This window comes from Cebus imitator, unplaced genomic scaffold (assembly GCF_001604975.1).
Source record: "Cebus imitator isolate Cc_AM_T3 unplaced genomic scaffold, Cebus_imitator-1.0 Scaffold293, whole genome shotgun sequence".
Taxonomy (NCBI): Eukaryota; Metazoa; Chordata; class Mammalia; order Primates; family Cebidae; genus Cebus; species Cebus imitator.
In genome coordinates this window covers 806,511-826,372 of record NW_016107608.1, presented here as the reverse complement: position 1 = coordinate 826,372, position 19,862 = coordinate 806,511, and positions in this window count along the sequence as shown.

The window sequence follows — 19,862 nt, the reverse complement described above, 5'->3', positions numbered from 1 at the left end:
ACTGACTCCATGTGAGACTGTGACTGGATCATGGGTAATGCAAGCAGCTTCTGCTGTGGGCACTGGAGAACACAGTTATTCCTGAAAGCTTGGAGATGCCAGAAACTGTAGAGCCCCAAAGAGGATGTCACAGCCTTGGCTCTGGAATCCACTAGGACTGGGGTCCCCAAAGGGCCACAGCTCTTCTGTAGTTCTCACCCACAGTGTGGCAAGTTGGGGACATGTTTCTGACCTGTTGGTGTTACAATCTTTCAGTTCTGCCATTTGGTGGGTCCCAAGTTTTTGTCCCATGTCCAGGATGAATGAGGTATGAGGGCAACTAGAGAGTAAGAGGCAGGGAGCAGCTTCACTGAGTAATAGAATAGATCTTAGGAGACCTGAAGTGGGTAACTCTTTCCCACAGGCAGGTCACTTCTGTTGGAAGGAGTCGCTCACTTTGCCTACTTCATTGCCGATAATGTCCAGGTCTTAGCAGAGAGGAAACCTGTAGTGGGTAGCTCCTTTCCCTCAGGCAGGTCATTCCAACAAGCTGAAGAGACCTCAGGTGCGTACCTCCATTCCACAGCTGATTGTCCTGAGGCCTGTGGGAGTCTGGCTGAGTCCAGGATTTTTATGGGTTCAGAAGGGAGGAGATGCATGCCAATTGTTCCATGGGCAGGCCTGGAAAAAGCACCATAAATTTTCATGCTGGGCAGTGGATTCCATTTAGAACTGGAAGCCTGGCCCATGGGCTTCTGGCTGTTCCTGGCTTGAAGGTGGGGTTTTATCCAGAGACCTACTCCTTTCTGCCCTAGGAACTTGTCTACCTCCTGTCATCAACATGCTGCCCACAGTGCCCAGGCTGTTCATATCGAGGTGTGCCTGGAGACCCATGCTGAGTGGCCCTCAGCCCCCTCTCTGGCCAACCTCCCATGAGTGTTAGTCCTTAAAGTCCAGTGGGGGCCAAGGCAGCAGGGGGCTGTCATGTCAGCACTGCCCCAAGCGTATGCACACCCACCTGGGTCATGACGGCACCTGGGCTTGGCTACAACTTTGTTCTGCACTGGAGACAGTGCCAGGAGCACAGAGAGGCCAAGTAGTGAGAGCAAGCACTACTGAGCCTGCAGGGGAAGGGGGAGCATCCTGGGTTCCTGAGACCACAGGGATGCCAGGGTCCGGAGCTGTGGCTGGGTGGCTGCAACTGTGCCTGGGAGCATGCGACTCCTGTCTCATTGACTCTGAGGAGTGGAGCTCCCACCTGTTTCTGGCCCCTGATGGCTCCAATGCAGCCCAGCCTCGTCTCCCCCACTGCAGCTGGTATCTTCACAGCAGCCACTCCAGATGAATTGCTGATTCCATCAATCTCCATTCTGAAGAGGTACATCTAACTGCCATTAGAATAGGGATGATAACTGCTCTTAATTGCTTCCTGCTGATAGGAGGCACTGTTTTGGGGAAAGCCGTAGTCAGATCTTCTGTCAGAGGCTTATCCAAGGGTCCCCAGTGAAAAAGATCAATCATTTGAAGCTCCATTTGCATGACCATTTGGATTTTGATGGCTCAAAGGCAAGAAGAGACAAACTGGGTTATTAGAACACATATATCAAAATGAAATAAGGGGGTGCTAAAAATCCTGAGGCTGCCGAGATGCCCAGATAACTGGTGGGTATAGTTGTGCCTGCTAAGATGGGTGCATGGGAGTTGGTTTTCGTAAGCTCTCTTTGTTCTTATTTTTCCAAAAAAGAAACCTTTGAGTATAGGCACCCTATTTACCCCTGTCACCTGGGAGGATTTGCAGGATAATTGCTCATAACTAGAATATTGATCCAGAGTTTTACATTACCCATCTATTTTGTTTCTTCTGGGCTGCGATCAGAGATCACTGGTTCGTTCATAAAAATTAGCAGTATTAATCTAAAATGCAGACAAATACTTAAAAACAATTAATGATACTAGAATTTAATGGCAAGTGTATAAGAAGTTTTGAGGCATAATTGTTCTCTCTCCAGTCCTCATGTTTGTTAAAAACAAATCATGATAGGACTAATTTGTTTGCAAAATAAACTTCAGTCTTATACTTGACCCGATTATTTGTGTAAACTGAAACAAGAATAATTACTTTCCCATAGACTTTTTAAATTGGCTCTGATAGAATTCTGTTCTGTAAGGAATCTCAGATAAGACCTTTTACAATTTAGCTCAGCCAAGAGTTTTTCCCCTCAAATACCTATGAGTTGGGTAAATTCCTCTCTTCTTGAAGTCCCTAAGGTAACTTGGGGCTCTAAGACCTGTTAGAAAGTGACATTAATTACACATCACAGGTTAGGAAGGAGGCGGGGGATGGGAACAGTGCAGACAGGCTATGAGGCCAGTTTCCCCAAGGAACTTTTATTGGTTCTGCAAGTCAAGCTTGATATCTTAAAGGGAAGCACACTCTTTGAGTCAAAGCTTTGGTAAAACAACCAATTTCTCCAATTGCATCCTGTTGCAAAAGAAAATGTATTCTTATTACACTTATGCAAATAACTGTGTTGCCATAGTTAAGAATATTCATAGTTTACAAATTCTGAAGAAACCAGACAGAGAAACAAATATGCTCCAAATTTTGTTCACAAGTATATACCTTACTCAATTGCTTAAAGCTATAAATAGCTCAAAATAAAAGTTTTCCTGACTGTGAAAAAAACGGATCAGCCACATTTTAAGTAAAATGTTAAAAAACGTTACTTCAGTTTTTGTTATTAGTTCAGTCCATTCCGTTAACTCCTGTTCTGCCTGATATTCATGAATATTTCAGTTTCTCATAAGTTCTGAATGTTTTTCCTTTATTTTAATGTCAAAATCTCCAAAGATATCAGAAACCTACATTGAAAACCACTTGTCAAAGTTCTATAGTTGAATATAAATCATCTTTTGAAGAGAATCAAAAGAAGACAATGTGAATCACAAAATACCTTTGAGTAGTCACAGTCAAAACACAATTGATGAATTTGGTTATGCCTGTGGCTTACAATAACAATATAATAACTTTAACTATAATTGATAGCATATACTAAGACATTAGAATTTTAGCAATCCCATAACATTTTGGAACATGTATTAATATTATTTACTAAAATATAACCTGAAGAAGATTAACCATTGTTTTTGTTTTGGCAAACCCATGTAACTAAAAATGTCAAATAATCCTGTTTATTTCTCTTTTGGATGCTCCAGGGGCCCTCTGTGGTTTCCAAAATTTAGGGATTTTAAAAGACAATTTTGAAGGGGAAATTTGATTTTGGGAAGCCTATCAAATATGTTAAGTGTTTAAAACACTTGATATTATGTAATAGAATTACAGGTTATCATAAGTCATTTATTCACCAAAATGATGACTCAAAATTTTTTTCAAAATGTAAAAAAACTTATTGATTAAGCAGAAAGACTTTGCTATCCAAATTATCTGTCTTTTGTTTTTTTCTTATTTTTTTCAGCAGTTTATTCACAAGGCTAACAAAAATATTTTATTATCTTTTAACATTACCTGAAAATATTGTTTGAGATAGCCAAATTCCACCCTTACATTAGTCTATTATTAATGTTAAACAAAATTTATTTAAATGAAACCTTATAGACAAATCTTTCCGATTTTAATCAGTTTGACTGTGTAGTGAGATATTCATAAAACTTACATAACCCTTTAACATGTTTTTTAAAAAGCAAGTCAGTGCCTTAAGAAACCCTTGTTGTGCTTTTTCTCAATGTTTAATTTACAAAAAAAACAAATAGCTTCCTTTTTGAATTCACTCAATATGTTCACACACAGAATTTCTTTTACAAGACTAACGTTTACAAAGCTTCCACAATTTGTTTAAACCTTCAACTTCATCTTAAGTAACTTAAAACAATCATTTAACCCTCTAAATTAGGCAAAAATTTACAACCCCATGCCTTCTTACAAATTTTACTTAAATAATTTTTGCTTTTGTTACACATCTTGCATGTAAATCTATTTTCAGTAGTCTCAGTTACATATTATAATGGTAACTCTTAGCAAATTCAAATTTTGTGTAAAACCTGGTAAGGTATTTCCAGCACAGGTAGGGGGTGGAGTTAACTTCATATGTCCCCAGGTCTTGACAAATTGTTAAGCAGGTTAGTCAAACAATTTTCAAAAGCAAAGAAGCCCAGGTCTGGTAGCTCACATCTGTAATCCCAGCACTTTGGGAAGCTGAGGTGGGTGGACCACCTGAGGTCAGGAGTTTGAGACCAGCCTGTCCAACATGGTGAAACCCTGTCTCTACTAAAAATACCAAAATTAGCTGTGTGTGGTGGTACAAACCTGTAGTCCCAGCTACTCAGGAGGTTGAGGCACGAGAATCTATTGAATACAGTCAGTAGAGGTTGCAGTGAGCCGAGATTGTGCCAAGGCACTACAACCTGGGCAACAGAGCAACACTTTGTCTCAAAAAAAAAAAAAAAAAAAAAAAAAAAAGCTAAAGAAGCAGTTTATGACCTTAAAGCATTCAGCACCTAGTTTCTTACCTGTATAATTTAGAACATATGTCTATATTTTGTAGACATTTTTACTTTACCAATAATTTATAAAGCTTTCTATTTCTCAAAGATTAAAGTCACATGAACTAGGAGGCATTATAGCTTTATTTTTTTTTAAATTGATCTAAGTGCTTGTATTTCTTTAAGCCAATCAATTAGAAGTTTTTTTTCATATAAACATCACACACATAACATCAACAGAATAAGACCCACTAGTTATAAGATTTTTCATTTGCCAATCTCTGAATTGGATTACTGGCCTCAGGGTGAAGCCCTTCAAGAAACAGGACTAGGAAAACATGCAGTTTCTAGAAACTAACAAGCAGGCATTGCTGGAAGACTAAAACAGATTTTGAGAGAGACCAATCTGCCTCTAATTCCTGACATTTCGTGAGGAAAACAGTGGGTTTTTCTTCCAAAACAAGGTCACTGATGCCTCCTCTGTTTTCCCCAAGGAATCCCAGGTCATCAGAAATTATCTTATGGCCCCTCATGTATGCAGTATGAGTGGCAAGACAAAATAAAGAAAAGTAATTCGGTTGATTGAGAAGAAAGCAAAACCCTTTATTCCAGAAAATCAAGATCCTTGAAGAGAAAAGATGGAAAAGCCTTTTAAATATCCCTATACTTTGGATATCCACTTTTTTTTTTTGTTTTATTATACTTTAGGTTCTGGGATACATGTGCAGAACATGAAGGTTTGTTACATAGGTATACATGTGCTATATATGCACATATCAAAATGTCATCTATATTGGGTATTTCTGCTGCACCCATCAAACCGTCATCACATTGGGTATTTCTCCTAATACTGTCCCTCCCCTAGCCTCACAGTCCCTGACAGGCCCAGGAGTGTGATACTCCCCTTCCTGTGTCCACGTGTTCTCATTGTTCAACTCCCACTTATGCATGATAACGTGTGGTGTTTGGTTTTCTGTTCCTGTGTTAGTTTGCTGAGAATGATGGTTTACAGCTTCATCTGCGTTCCTTCAAAGGACATGAATTTATTCTTTCCTATGGATGAATAGTATTTTATGGTGTATGTGCCACATTTTCTTATTCCGGTATGTCATTGGTAGGCATTTGGGTTAGTTCCAGGACTTTCCTATTGTGACTAGTGTTGCAATAAGCATATGTGTACATGTGTCTTTATAGTAGAATGATTTATAATCCTTTGGGTATAAAGCCAGTAATGGGATTGCTGAGGCAAATATGTATTTCTCATTCTAGATCCTTAAGGAATCACCACACTGTCCTCCACAATTATAGAACCAATTTTCACTCACACCAACAGTGTAAAAGTTTTCCTATTTCTCCACATCCTCTCCAGCATCTGTTTTTTCCTCGCTTTTTAATGATTGCTATTCTAACTGGCATGAGATGGTATCTCATTGTGATTTTGATTTGAATTTTGCTAATAACGAGTAATGATGAACTTTTTTTCATGTTTGTTGGCCACATAAATGTCTTCTTTTGAGAAGTGCATGTTCATATCCTACACCCACTTTTTGATTGGGCTGTTTTTTGTTTTCTTTAAATTTGTTTAAGTTCCATGTAGATTATAGATATTAGCCCTTTGTCAGATGCATAGATTGCAAAAAATTTCTCTCATTCTATAGATTGTTCACTGGGATGATAGTTTCATTTTCTGTGCAGAACTCTTTAGTTTAATTAGATGCTATTTGTCAATTTTGGATTCGTTGCCATTGCTTTTGGTGATTCATTCAGAAAGTCTTTGTCCATATCTATGTCCAGAATAGTATTGCCTATGTTTTCTTCTAGGGATTTTTTTTTTATGGTTTTAGGTTTACATTTAAGGTCTTTAATCCACCTTGAATTAATTTGTATATAAGGTCTAAGGAAGGAGTCCAGTTTCAGTTTTCTGCAATGGCTAGCCAGTTTTCCCAACACCATTTATTAAATAGGGAATTCTTTTCCCATTCCTTGTTTTTGTCAAGTTTGTCAAAGATCAGATGATTGTAGATGTGTGTCATTACTTCTGAGATTTCTATTCTGTTCTATTGGTCTATATGTCTGTTTTGGTACCAGTACCATGCTGTTTAGGTTACTGTGGCCTTGTAGTATAGTTTGAAGTCAGATAGCATGATACCACCAGCTTTGTTCTTTTTGCTTAGGGTTGTCTTGGCTATATGGGCTCTTTTTTGTTTTTGTTTTAGTTTTTGTGAAATTTAAAGTAGTTTTATCTAATTCTGTGAAGAAAGTCAATGGTTGCTTGACAGTGAGAGCAATGAATTTATAAATTGCTTTGGGCAATATGGCCATTTTCAGGATATTGATTCTTCCTATCTATGAGCATGGAATGTGTTTCTATTTGTTTGTGTCCTCTCTTATTTCCTTGAGAAGTGGTTTGTAGTTTCCCTTGAAGAGATCCTTCACATCCCATGTAAGTTGTATTTCTAAGTATTTTATTCTCTTTGTAGCAATTGTGAATGGGAGTTCACTCATTATTTGGTTCTCTATTATTGATGTATAGGAATGCTTGTGATATTTGTGCATTGATTTGGCATCCTGAGACTTTGCTGAAGTTGCTTATCAGCCTAAGGAGATTTTGGGCTGAGATGAGAGAGTTTTCTAAATATACAATCATGGTATCTGCAAACAGGGACAAATTGACTTCCTCTCTTCCTATTTGAATACCCTTTATTTCTTTCTCTTGCCTGATTGCCCTGGCCAGAATAAGAGTGGTTAATGGGAGTGGTGAGAGAGGGTATTCTTGTCTTGTGCCAGTTTTCAAAGGGAATGCTTCCAGCTTTTGCCCATTCAGTATGATATTGGTTGTGGGTTTGTCATAAATAGCTCTTATTATTTTGACATACGTTTCATCAATGGCTGGTTTTTTGAGAGTTTTTAGCATGAAGGGGTGTTGAATTTTATCAAAGGCCTTTCCTGCATCTATTGAAATAATTTTGTGGTTTTTGTCATTGGTTCAGTTTATTTGAAGGATTAGGTTTATTTTTTTGCATATGCTGAACCAGCCTTGCATCTCAGAGATGAAGTGGACTTTATAGGTCACATAAGCTTTTTAATGTGCTGCTGGATTTGGTTTCCTAGTATTTTATTGAAGATTTTCACATCAATGTTCATTGGGGATAATGGCTTGAAATTTTCTTTTTTTGTTGTGTCTCTTCCAGGTTTTGGTATCAGGATGATGCTGGCCTCATAAAGTGAATTAGTGAGAAGTCCCTCTTTTTCTATTGTTTAGAATAGATTCAGAAGAAATGATACCAGCTCCTCTTTGTACCTCTGGTAGAATTTAGCTGTGAATCCATCTGGTCGTCTGCTTATTTTGTTTGGTAAGCTATTAATTACGGCCTCAATTTCAGAACTTTTTATTAGTCTATTTGGGGATTCGACTTCTTCCTGGATTAGTCTTGGGTGGGTGTATGTGTCCAGGATTTTATCCATTTCTTCTAGATTTTCTAGTTTGGATATCCACTTTTAATTAAGCTGACCTTTAGCCATAGCACTCTTGGAAAAAGTCCTATTAAATATTTTAATTTCCAAACTTAGTCATGCCAAATGGCCAATACTTCTGGCTTTTGAATTCATTGGGTAAGGGATAGAGAATACAGTAATTTTTACCATTTCTACAACCAGTTTGCACAGAGAAAAGCCCAGAATTCCGACTGTTAAGAACGTTTATTCTTTTGCTGGTATGTCAGGCTTCTGGGTTCCCTTTCCCCAAGCTATAGAGCCCCACTGAACCTGGAGTTTTGTGACGGGGAACAGACAAAGAAAAGTTGTCCCTCCTCTAGAGATTGCCAAACAGTTTAAGTTTTGGGGAAATTGGACTTTTCCCAGTTTGGTGGATGCTTCCAATGGGAGTGTTCTATGGTACAGATACATGATTACCCATCAACAAAGAGAGGATGGAGTCGAAGAAGAAAAAAAAATTTCTTTCTCCAGAATTTGAGGGTCAAAGGAGTTCCAGTGATGCAGGATGCACTTAAGAGTACTGCAGGCTGATCATGATGGGTTATCCACCTGGAAAGAGGGAAAAAAGGTGTCCCTTTGTTTCTTTCTTTTTCCAGCAAATTCCTGGGGTACATGTGGGAGAGAAAATAAAAGTCATCCTCTTCTTTCTTCCAACCTTATATTCCGAAGTCCTGGCAACCTTTGCATGTTTCACCCATTGGTGCAAGTGTGACCTTCTCCTATGTAGTGGGGAGGTCTAGTGGTTAGGAATATTCACACTCAGCAACACACTACCCTATTCTACCATTGTTGGTCACTTTTGGGTTCCTAGACCTCATCTATGCCATGTATGTGAGCATGACCTCCTTCCATGAAGCTGCCAATTAGTCTCATAATTGGCAGGAAGTAGTCATGCTTACCTGCGCTGTGTGGTAAACTTCCACTGTTGTCTGCCTCTGAGTCCTTTAGGTCTAGTTTTCCTTTCTTGGGATTTAACCTGAAGCTTGGTCTCAGGAGGGTGTATGGACTCATTCAATTAAGTCCCAGTTTGCCCTCACCAAATTGCAGTCAGGCGGGGGGAAGCTTCTCTATTGCTCCCTTTTCATAAGCAGGAGATGATGTGGAACTAGGTCCTCTTTAAAAAGATAAGAGAAAAGAGGGTCCTGGGAATTGTAGACCTGGCCAAATAAAATGTATACCAAAAGTACAACTTGAGTGTGGGGGAGGGGAATATGCCGGGGGCAAATGCTTCTTGCCCTATGCTAATGGGTTTCTTTCAATAGGGGAAAGAAAAATCTCAATTGTTATGTCCTCTTTGCTTCTAAAAATAAGCATAAACCACATTGTTCTGATTTACATTCCTGATGAGTAAGCCAAATGCTCATTCTACCCAGGAATATTATCTCTGTGATTTGCAACAACACCCTTAACATGAAGAAGAGGATTGTAGCCATGGCAGTATTGGAAGAAAGAAAGCGTGAATGAAAAGACTGGATGTCCTAGTGTTAACATACTAATGGGTGGTCAGTGTCTTGAGTTAGTTGAGGAGCCCTTGGATAACACTGAAGTGTATCTTCAGCCAGATATCATCAGTCATCCCAGTGCCTCCTTCCAATTCCACAGGACAGCTAGATTTTTGTGAAGGGAAACTGGATTGAAACAAAGCCAGTATTTCCAACACTCGAGAATGACAAGGGGTTGACAGTGTCCTTTCCAGCAAGCCTGTCCTCCATGTCTTAAGTCCAGCAGCTGTGGCAGTCACTTTTAACTAGCCAATAGAAGCTCAGTGTTTTTCTTGCATTTTGGCCATTATGGAGTTTAGGAACTTCAAAAACAGGACAGACCAGCAAGTCTTTTACTCACCTTTCCACATATCCTGGACCAGCCACCCAAAATGTCAGAGGATACTTAGAGTGTTGCATTTCCTGCTGGAATCTTCTGTGGCCAGTGGCACCTGTGCCTGAGTTTTGCTTGAGCCTGCTGGGCTTGTTCCACCCACTCAGCCTGGCAGGCTGTGGTTGGCTTATGCTGCTGGCCTGGATTCCACACCTACCAAGGACAAGGCAGGTGTGGAGCGGCGAGGGGTATGGGAATGAGTGTGGGGTATGGCCACTGTACACAGCCAGATGCGTCAGCTATGGCAGAGCATTCAGCTTCAAGTGCTGGCACAGGTGCCAGCTCCATGTGAGGCTGTGGCTGAATCAGATGTACCACAGCAGCTTTCACTGCAGGTGCTGGGGAACGTGGTGGTACCTAGAAGCTTGGAGATATTGCAGCTGTGCCTGGGAGCCTGGGGCTCCTGCCTCTCTGACTTGGTAGGGGGCAGGACACCGGTGGGCTCCATGGACCATGCAGCCCTGGACACACCTCCTTGGCTGCAGCCCACTTCTTTGCAGCCACAGCTACAGACGGGCCACTGCTATCATCACTTGTTCTCATTTTCTCTGAACTTTTCTCAGTTTCTCATTTTTCTTTGTTAACATCACCATTTTTACCATCTCAATTATTAGAGATGGTAATTAGTCACTTTTGGGACTAATTAGACCCTTTTGGCTAATAAATCACCTGGGAATTATTTATTTCTCAAAAGTTTATATGGACATTTTAGAAAAAAATTAATATCTTTTGTAGTGAATGTAATATCTAACATATAGGAAAGAAAGAAATAGATAAATAGGTTGAAGAAAAGATGCTTATTGTATAATCTTCCAAAAATATAGAAAACAATTGATAGGACAAGATAGGCAAAAAGCTAGAAAGAAGGAATTCGAATATAAAAGAATTGCAGGCAGTACAATTTCTGTTAAAAAGGAGAGAAGTAAAACTGGGTATTTAATAGGTAACTATAGATTTCAGGTCATTGAGCTGAAGATTCTTCTAGCTGATGATTTCTCTGTTCATATGCTGTAGGAGATAATGTCCGTTGTTGGAAATAAATGATTTAAGGATACGGTAAGTTTCTTACAATCAAGTAAGCTTTGTATTAAAAATTGGGGTAACAGAAAATAGAGTTGATAAATAAAAATACAGAGATTGAGGGTCCATTTGAATTGAATCCCACATGTATTTGCAGATGTAATAGCCATACTTGCAACTGTGTAGATATGGAGATACTGATCCGGGATTATAGATGTGAAAAATCAAAAAATGAAAGAACATGAGAAAGCTCACCAGACTAACTAATAAAACAGCATAGCAATTTTTCCTTGATTAAAGAGGAATATAAAACTAGGAGGGAACTGATAAGCCCAAGGAAAATACATTCATCACAAGACTGACAGTCAAGTCCAGATCAGAGGGTGGTTAAAGTAGAAACAAGGGGAGTGCACAGAGCAAACAGGACAGGAAGTGGTGGCCACGGGAGAGAATTAACTGTGTAACATAAGCAATCACTGCATAAAACAATGCCCAGTTATGGCCATGAAACTTGTTCTAATAATTAGGAGTTGAAAATGTATGACCTTACAATTTCATGATTACTTTGGAACTGTGTCTTCTTCAGAGAATAAAAAGGCATTTGATCTAAGAAGTTATATGGAAAATAGTATTTTTAGAGACAAGAAACTTATGCTGTAACCAAGCTAACACTTTCTTGGTGAGTATTTTCCGTAAGCTATGGAAGAGAACATTCATGTCTGTGTTGTTCCCTATGATTTGAAGTTTGATCCACGTATTACTCTAGCCCAAGAGTACCTGTTCTTTCTGTTTGTCTTCTTCTTTGCTTAGACTGATGAGATTTTTTTTTTTAATTTTATTTCTGGAAAAGTTTCACTCATCTAAACTGAAAACATAAAGCAACCTCAGGGTGAGTCCAGGAAACCTGATCTTCTTTACATTTAGTCATTTGCCATCTGTTCTTTCTATCTCTCTCACACGCATATCACTTTTGTACCCCTGTATTAATGCAATCCAAGCTATTACTCTATTGTAAAGATTCTCCATTTTCTTTTTTTGTTGTTGTTTTTTTGTATGGAATCTTGCTCTGTCGCCAGGATGGAGCACAGCGGGCTCACAGCAACTTCCAACTCCCTGGTTCAAGCCATTCTGCTGCCTCAGCCTCCTGAGTAGCTGGGATTACAGGCATGTACCACCACGCTTAGCTATTTTTTTTTTTATTTTTAATAGATATAGTGTTTCACCATGTTGCCCAGGATGGTCTCAATCTCCTGACCTTATGATCTGCCCACTTCAACCTCCCAAAGTGTTTGGATTACAGGCGTGAGCCACCACACCCAGCTGATTCTCCATTTTCTACATCATTTTCTGATTGCATATTTCTTTGAATTCTTTAAATGTTATTTTCATAACTCATTTTGCTTCTTAACACTATACTTCCCTAAAGAACTATTAAACTTTTTCATATATATATATTCTTTTACTTAGTGTGCTTTATTATTGCCATAGAGAAAGAACTCTTATTTATTTGTACATCACTCATCAGAGAAAAGAATTGTTAATAAATGTTTTTATAACTGAATGGATTTATCAAGGGGAGCAAGTAGGTGATAAGAGATGTAAAGGGAGGTAAATCTGCATATTTAGGGAGTACATTGACCAACATCCTTTCATCATTTCCTGGGTTATTCATGAAGTTTTGTGGATTATTTATCTGTATTGATGCTCTGCAAAAAGAATAGAGAGAGATCATTATGCTTTCAAGGCAGCATATTGTACAAAAAATGGTTACAGGTCACCAATATTTCCATTATTGTGAGCTCTTAATTGCACACAGTATTGTTTCTTTTCAGGCAATAGAAAAATGAGTCTTCATAAATGCTAAGCGTATCAGTCCATAAATGTGCAAATTGTATATGCTGCTTAATGTAGTGTTGCTGATGTACCCAGCTGGGTTTATGACATACATATTCCTTACCCACTAACGATACCAGAAGCAATCAATGAGTATGTGCTTCTGAGTCCTGCTATTGCCACCTTAATGCACAGATAGGGTTGCATCCTGGGCAGAGGTTTCTTTCTTCAAAGCAAAAGCCTAGATTTCCAACAAAGGTTGAAAGGAGACATCCTTATGTATTTTTATAAAAATTTTTACTGACTTTTAAGTTCTTGTAATTTTTCATTGGTAAGCTAAAAGTAATTTGGAAGAAGAATTAAAAACTGTTAATATATATTCATGAGTAGCTAGTTTATTCCTGTTTAGCTGAGCCTCTTAAATATGTTTACTAAACAATGACATAATTGTAAAATCCACCAGGAATGCTGTTAACGTTAAACAGCCAGTGTTTCAAGAAAGATGTTTTTAGTCGCATCATAATTACCACTAATCTCACTAAATATATAGTCATATGCATTTTAATAACATTGTTATTTTCCTAAGAAATTAAAAATAGAATATAAAATCAGGGAGAATATTTTTACTTGATATTAAAATATAAGTTCTCTACTATGAAGATGATGCCTAAAATAGCTATGCCTATGCACCTGATACTCAATAAATATGTGCTGCCTTGGTGACTGACCACAGCACTTGGAATAAATCTTAAGGATTTCTTGAAGCAGCTGGTCATAAAATAGAGATAAATTATTGGAATGTATGAAGGTTAAACTCATTTTCCAATAAAATGGAAAAGAATCATATAAAAGCTCAGATAAGCAATGGTTTAAAGACATTTCTTTTCTTTCCAAGAACTATGGAATTCCCACAAAAGAAATGGGAGAGATATTTCAGGTGAAAACATGACAATTCCCCTGTGGCTTCTGTAAGTGGAATTTCTTTCTAAGAAAATGCTTCCTTATGTTTGGAAGAAGAAATATGTCTTCTTTTAGTTATAAAATACCACTTCCATCATTCCTTTTAAAAGATACTAAGCATCCTTAATTTTAAACCTATACTACACGGTTTATTGTGACGGAAATAATTGTTGTGTGTTTTTATTTCTCAGCAACAAACTCATTCAATTCATGCCTAGTTTATTAATAAGGAATCACAACATCTTTATGGATATAAATTTACTTCATGAGTAGAGAAAATATATGTTTTGATCTTAAAATATAGTACAACATTTATAGTGGCTAGTGAAATCTGAATGATAGAGCTATATGCCATTTTGTTGAGAGGATTTTAATTTTATAGAAAACGTGGGCTTAAGTCATCATTTATAAATAAACCTGATGTGGAGTGGCAAGTATTTATGAATGTTTCAGCCTTTTTGCCTACTTTAAAATAGTAAAAATATAATTAATTATTTCTAATTGCTGAGACTGCTATGGATAAAATTAAGCAGTTAGATGTTCAACATTAAGGAGATTTGTGAACAAAACTAAATATTTAAAAGTAGAAAATTTGGGGTGGAATATTCTAATTGTCATTTCAAACATACTTTTTTGTCAACTTGATTTCAACCAAATTGTTTTAACACCAAAATATCCAGAGCTCTGTGTCTATCAATATTAATAGTGCTGTCATCTCATCCAATGGCAAATTAGTTAGTAGAAAAAAATGTATTTTTCCATCAATAAATATAGTATTTTGATATATGAGAAGAAACAAAAAGCTTTGAATCCACCTATAAGAGTAGCAGGAGGGCTACATGCTGGGTGTGTGTCAAAGAGACTAATTATCAGTGGAGACCAGGCTTGTGTGGTAAATTAAGTTTGCCATTATTGCTGTTGGAGTCTTGAACAAATAATTATTTTTTTTTGATCTTCTGTATGTAATAAATGATTATGAGAAAATCTCTGGTTTCCTTTAACTTTTATATTGTGTACTAAAGAGAATAAATATGTGAAATTAAATGGCTATAAATTATGTCTTACATACAAATATTCAGTTTTTAACTATCGACGAGATTTCATTATACATAATTCAAAATATTGTCCTTAATGATAGATTTTAAGTCGTGGAAAATTTTTTAGCTTCTTTATTTTACTTTTAACTTCTTTAAATATATTTAAAAAATTTATAGTTTTGTGACCAATATATCTTCTTCACCCTCTGTACTTTTAGTTGTAGACATGATAAAATAAATATTAAAATGATAGTTAATTCATTGTAAAGTTTAATTTATATAGTTTAATTTTTTATTAAACTGTTTTAAAAATCATTTTCAAATAGTTTACTGGAAAACTATAATGCTTAATAACCTTACACTCTTATCTATATGTATCTTAGTCAATTCATGCTGCTATAATAAAATACCTGAGGTTGGGTAATTTCTAACAACAGAAATTTATTATTTACAGTTCGGAAGACTGAGAAGTTCAAGATCAAGGTGCTAGCATTTGGTGTCTTGTAAGTGCCTTCCTCACATGGCTGAAGGGTTAAAATAGTCAAAAGAGAACAAACACTGTGTCCTCGCATGGCAGAGAAGCAGAAGAGAGAAAACCCACTCCCTTGAATCCTTTTATAAGGGCTATAATTCAATCCATAAGAGCTCTGCCTTCAACATTAGTCACCCCCTAAAGCCTCCACCTCTCAATACCTTTACAGTGGTGATTGAGCCTCAACATAAATTTAAGAGGAGACATTTAAACTCTATCTACTCATAGTATTTCACCACGTCCTCAACAAATTCATGTTCTTTTCACATGCAACATGTGTTTATTCTATTCCAACAGCCTCAACAGTCTTAACTCATTTTAGCACCAACTCAAGAGTCTGAGATCTGGAGTCTCATCTAACTCAGATATGGATGAGACTCAAGTTAAAATTTATCCTGAAGAAAATTGCTCTCTAGCTGTGAACATGTAAGATAAAACAAATTCTGTACTTCCAAAATACAATGGTGAAAAGGCAAAAAATAGACATTCAGATTTCAAACGAAAATAGTAGGAAAGAATAAAAGTTGTAACAGTTCCAAAGGAAGCCCCAAATCCAATAAGGCAAACAACGTTAAATATTAAGTGTTAAAAGTAATCTTTGACTCCATGTCTGACTTCAAAACATATTGTGGAGGTTGAGCTTCCAAGCCCTGGAAAGCCCCGCCCTATGGCTTTCTGAGATGTGCTTCACACAAGAGCGATCAGCGATTGTTGTCGGGTACCTAAAGTGCTCTGAGGCTGGCATTGCATGCTAGTGGCTCTACATGTCTAAGGTCTCAAGAGTGATTCTGCCCCCATGTCCCCATTAAACATTGCCTCAGTGAGGGCTCTCTCCTGACTCCAAACTCACAGCTCTGTAGGGCATTGTCTTGTATGGATTCTTTGCAGTGGTCCCACTTTCACAGCTCCACTTGGCATTTCCTTAGGGAATCTCTGCAGCAGCCCTGCCCCATAACAGTCCTCTGTCTGGGTCCTGAGACTCTCGGAAACATACTCTGAAATCTAGGCAGACGTAGCCATGTTGCCACAGCATGTGTACTGTGTGTATCTGCAGAGTTAACACCATAAGGGTACCGCCCAGGTTTCCACTTGTGCCCTAGGTAGTGATGGCCCAAGATCCACCCAGCACAGTTAAGGGGAACTGCGTCAGAATGTGTGGAGCAAAAACGAGGCAGTCCTGGGCATAGAACCCTGAGGTCCCATGAGCATTCTCAGCCACTCCCTCAAAATTGTTTTGCCTTTAGTGTTCTGTTATTCTGGGCCTGTGATAGGAGTGACAGCCTCAATGATCTTCAAAATGCCTTCAGGGTCATTCTTCCACTATTCTGTTGGATAGAATCTGGCTTCCTTCTATCTATACCAATCTCCTTATCAAAGGTTTACTTGGCCAAACCTTTAGTATTCTCTACCAAACATGCTTTATTATTTTGTACACAACGAGGCTGAGAATTTCCAAATCTTAAAGCTTCCTTTCTGATAATAAATTCTGCCTTTAATTTGTTTCTCTCTTCTTAATTTTACTATAAGTAATTAAGAGAAGCCAGGCAGCACCTTCAGCATTTTGCTTAGATGTTTCTTCCACCAAATATACACTCACTGAATGCTCTGAAAGTCTGCCTTCCATAATGTACTAGCAAACAGACATAATTCAGCCAAGTTCTTTACCACTTTGTAAAACAGATGACCTTTTGTCCTGTTTCCAAGAGGATATTTCTTATTTCCATCTAAGACCTCATCAGAAGGCTGATTATGCCTAAGTAGGTAATCTCTAAGAAGACCAAGAACCTCTCTATAGCTTTTCTCTTCTGAGCCTTGAATTGCTTTTAACATTCTATTCCTGGAGGTCTAGGCGATTTGCAGCATGCATTTCAAAACTGTTTCAGCCCTGCTATTACCCAGCTCCAAAGTTGCTTTTACATTTTCAAGAATTTGTTATTGTAACACTCTACTCCTAGTACCAATTAGTCAATCCTTGTGCCACTACAAAAAAAAAAAAAAAAAAAAAAAAAAAAAAAAAAAAAAAAAAAAAAAAAAAAAAAAAAAAAAAAAAAAAAAAAAAAAAAAAAAAAAACACCTGATAGTGGATGACTTATAAACAATCAAAATTTATATCTCACAGTTCTGGAGCCTGGGAAGTTCAAGATCAAGGTGCCATCATTAAGTGTCCCATGAGGGCCTTCTTATTGCATCCTTTACATGGCAGAAGGGGTAAAAAGGGCAAAAGAAAAAACATACTGTGTCTTTACATGACAAAATACCCAGAAGAAAGAACACATGTCCTCAAGCCCTTTTATAAAAGCCTTAATTTTAGGCATGAGGACCTCCCCTTCATGACTTAATTACCTCCTAAAAGTCTCACTTCCTAATGTTATTACATGGGGAATTAAGTTTCAATATATAAATTTAAGGGGAGCCGGGCGCGGTGGCTCAAGCCTGTAATCCCAGCACTTTGGGAGGCCGAGGCGGGTGGATCACGAGGTCAAGAGATCGAGACCATCCTGGTCAACATGGTGAAACCCCGTCTCTACTAAAAATACAAAAAATTAGCTGGGCATGGTGGTGCATGCCTGTAGTCCCAGCTACTCAGGAGGCTGAGGCAGGAGAATTGCCTGAACCCAGGAGGCGGAGGTTGCGGTGAGCCGAGATCGCGCCATTGCACTCCAGCCTGGGTAACATGAGTGAAACTCCGTCTCAAAAAATAATAATAATAATTAAAATAAATAAATAAATAAATAAATAAATAAATTTAAGGGGGACACATTCAGCTCCTAGCAACAGCACAGCCCTCAGGATCAATTATAATTGTGGTATTTTGATAAAATCTGTAATTCAGGAAATGAAATTGAGAAATTTTAGGTTGGTTAATAAGATAAACTAATGGGATAATAAGTTTTAACTCTTTTTTTCCTGAGAGGTGATGAGAAACATTTTGTGCCCTTTCTTTCCTTTTCTTTTCTTTTGAGAGAGAGTCTCCTTCTGTTGCCCAGGCTGGAGTGCAGTGGCCTCGGCTCACTGCAACCTCCACCTCCTGGGTTTGAGTGATTCTTCTGTCTCAGCCTCCCATGTAAATGTTCTTTCTTTTTTAAGTGGAAAATAAAATTTATATATATTTATGGTGTACAGCATAATATTTTGATATATGCATGCATTTTGAAATGCCTAAATCAAGTTAATTAACATATGCATTATCTCACATACTATTTTTGCAGTGAGAATGCTGAAAATCTACTTTGTAAGTGATGTTTAAGTATACAATACATTGCTATTAGCTGTAAGTTACTAGGTTGTATACATCTCTTAAACTTATTCTTCCAGTCAAACTGATGCTTTGTATATTTTGACCAACATCTTCCTAATACCTCCACCCCAGCTCCCAGACTCATGTAATTACTGTTTTGCTATTGGCTTCTATGAGTTTGACTTTTTAAGATTCCACATACAACTCCGATCATTCAGTATTTGCCCTTCTGTGCCTTGATTATTTCACTTAACAATGTTCTCCAAGTTCGTTCATGTTGTCACAAGATTTCCTTCTTTTTTAAAGGCTGGATAGTATTCTATTTTGTATACATACTGCATTTTTTAAACTCATTCATCCATTGATGAATGTTTAGACCACAAAATCACAGGCAAAAATAGAAAAATAGATAAATTAAATTAAACCAAAAATCTTTTGCACCGAAACGGAAACAGTTACTAGAGTAAAGGAACAACCTACAGAGTAAGAAAAAAATACTTGTTAACCATACATCTGAATAAGAGGTTAATATCCTAACCATGTAAGGAACTTAAAAAACTCAATAACAAGAGAATAAAGTACCCGTTTTTAAAATGAGCAACTTTTCTGAAAAGAGTATGTACAAATGACCAATAGGTATATGATAACATGCTTTACATCATTAATCATCAAATAAATGCAAATCAAAACCACAATAAGACAGCACCTATAGCTATTCCCTGGGAAGTTAGAATTTTAACTGAAAGATTTCAGTTTCAATATGTGCTTACCTTCTGAAGAAAGAATATGTAAATTCCTCGAAATGTCATCATATAATTTTAAAAACAGAGAAAGTCAGTCCAGAGAGTCAGAGAAGAGTGAAGCAGATGGTGAGAGAGCAGCAGAAATAAATAATGGTAAGTTGTCTCTCTTCTGGTTTCATGTACCCTCCCTGTATTCCCATGAAAAACATTTTCTTTTACTTAAGATAGTTTCAAGAGTGTTTCTGACTAGCGAACAATTATCCTTAATAAATGAAGCTTTGAGCTAAAATTAACAATAGTGATTTTGGACATTCTTCTATTTGGAACTAGAGTTACATGGAAGATCCTTAGCACTAGAAGAAACAGTGTATTCCATATGTTTATTCCATTCATTTAGGAAAATGAACTAAATCAGGTAACACTAGAACCTTTTTAAAAAAATTACAACTGGTAAATTCTATGGAGAGCAAAATAAATAGCAAGTTTTATTCATGGTCTCAAAATAGGACACATCCTTGGACCAGGTGTCGTCCCTCAAGGAATACTGTGGACCTGTGTCCTTCCAGATCAAAGTTAGAGTATACAGAGTCTATAACTTTTTCTTTTTCTTTTCTTTTCTTTTCTTTTCTTTTCTTTTTTTTTTTTTTTTT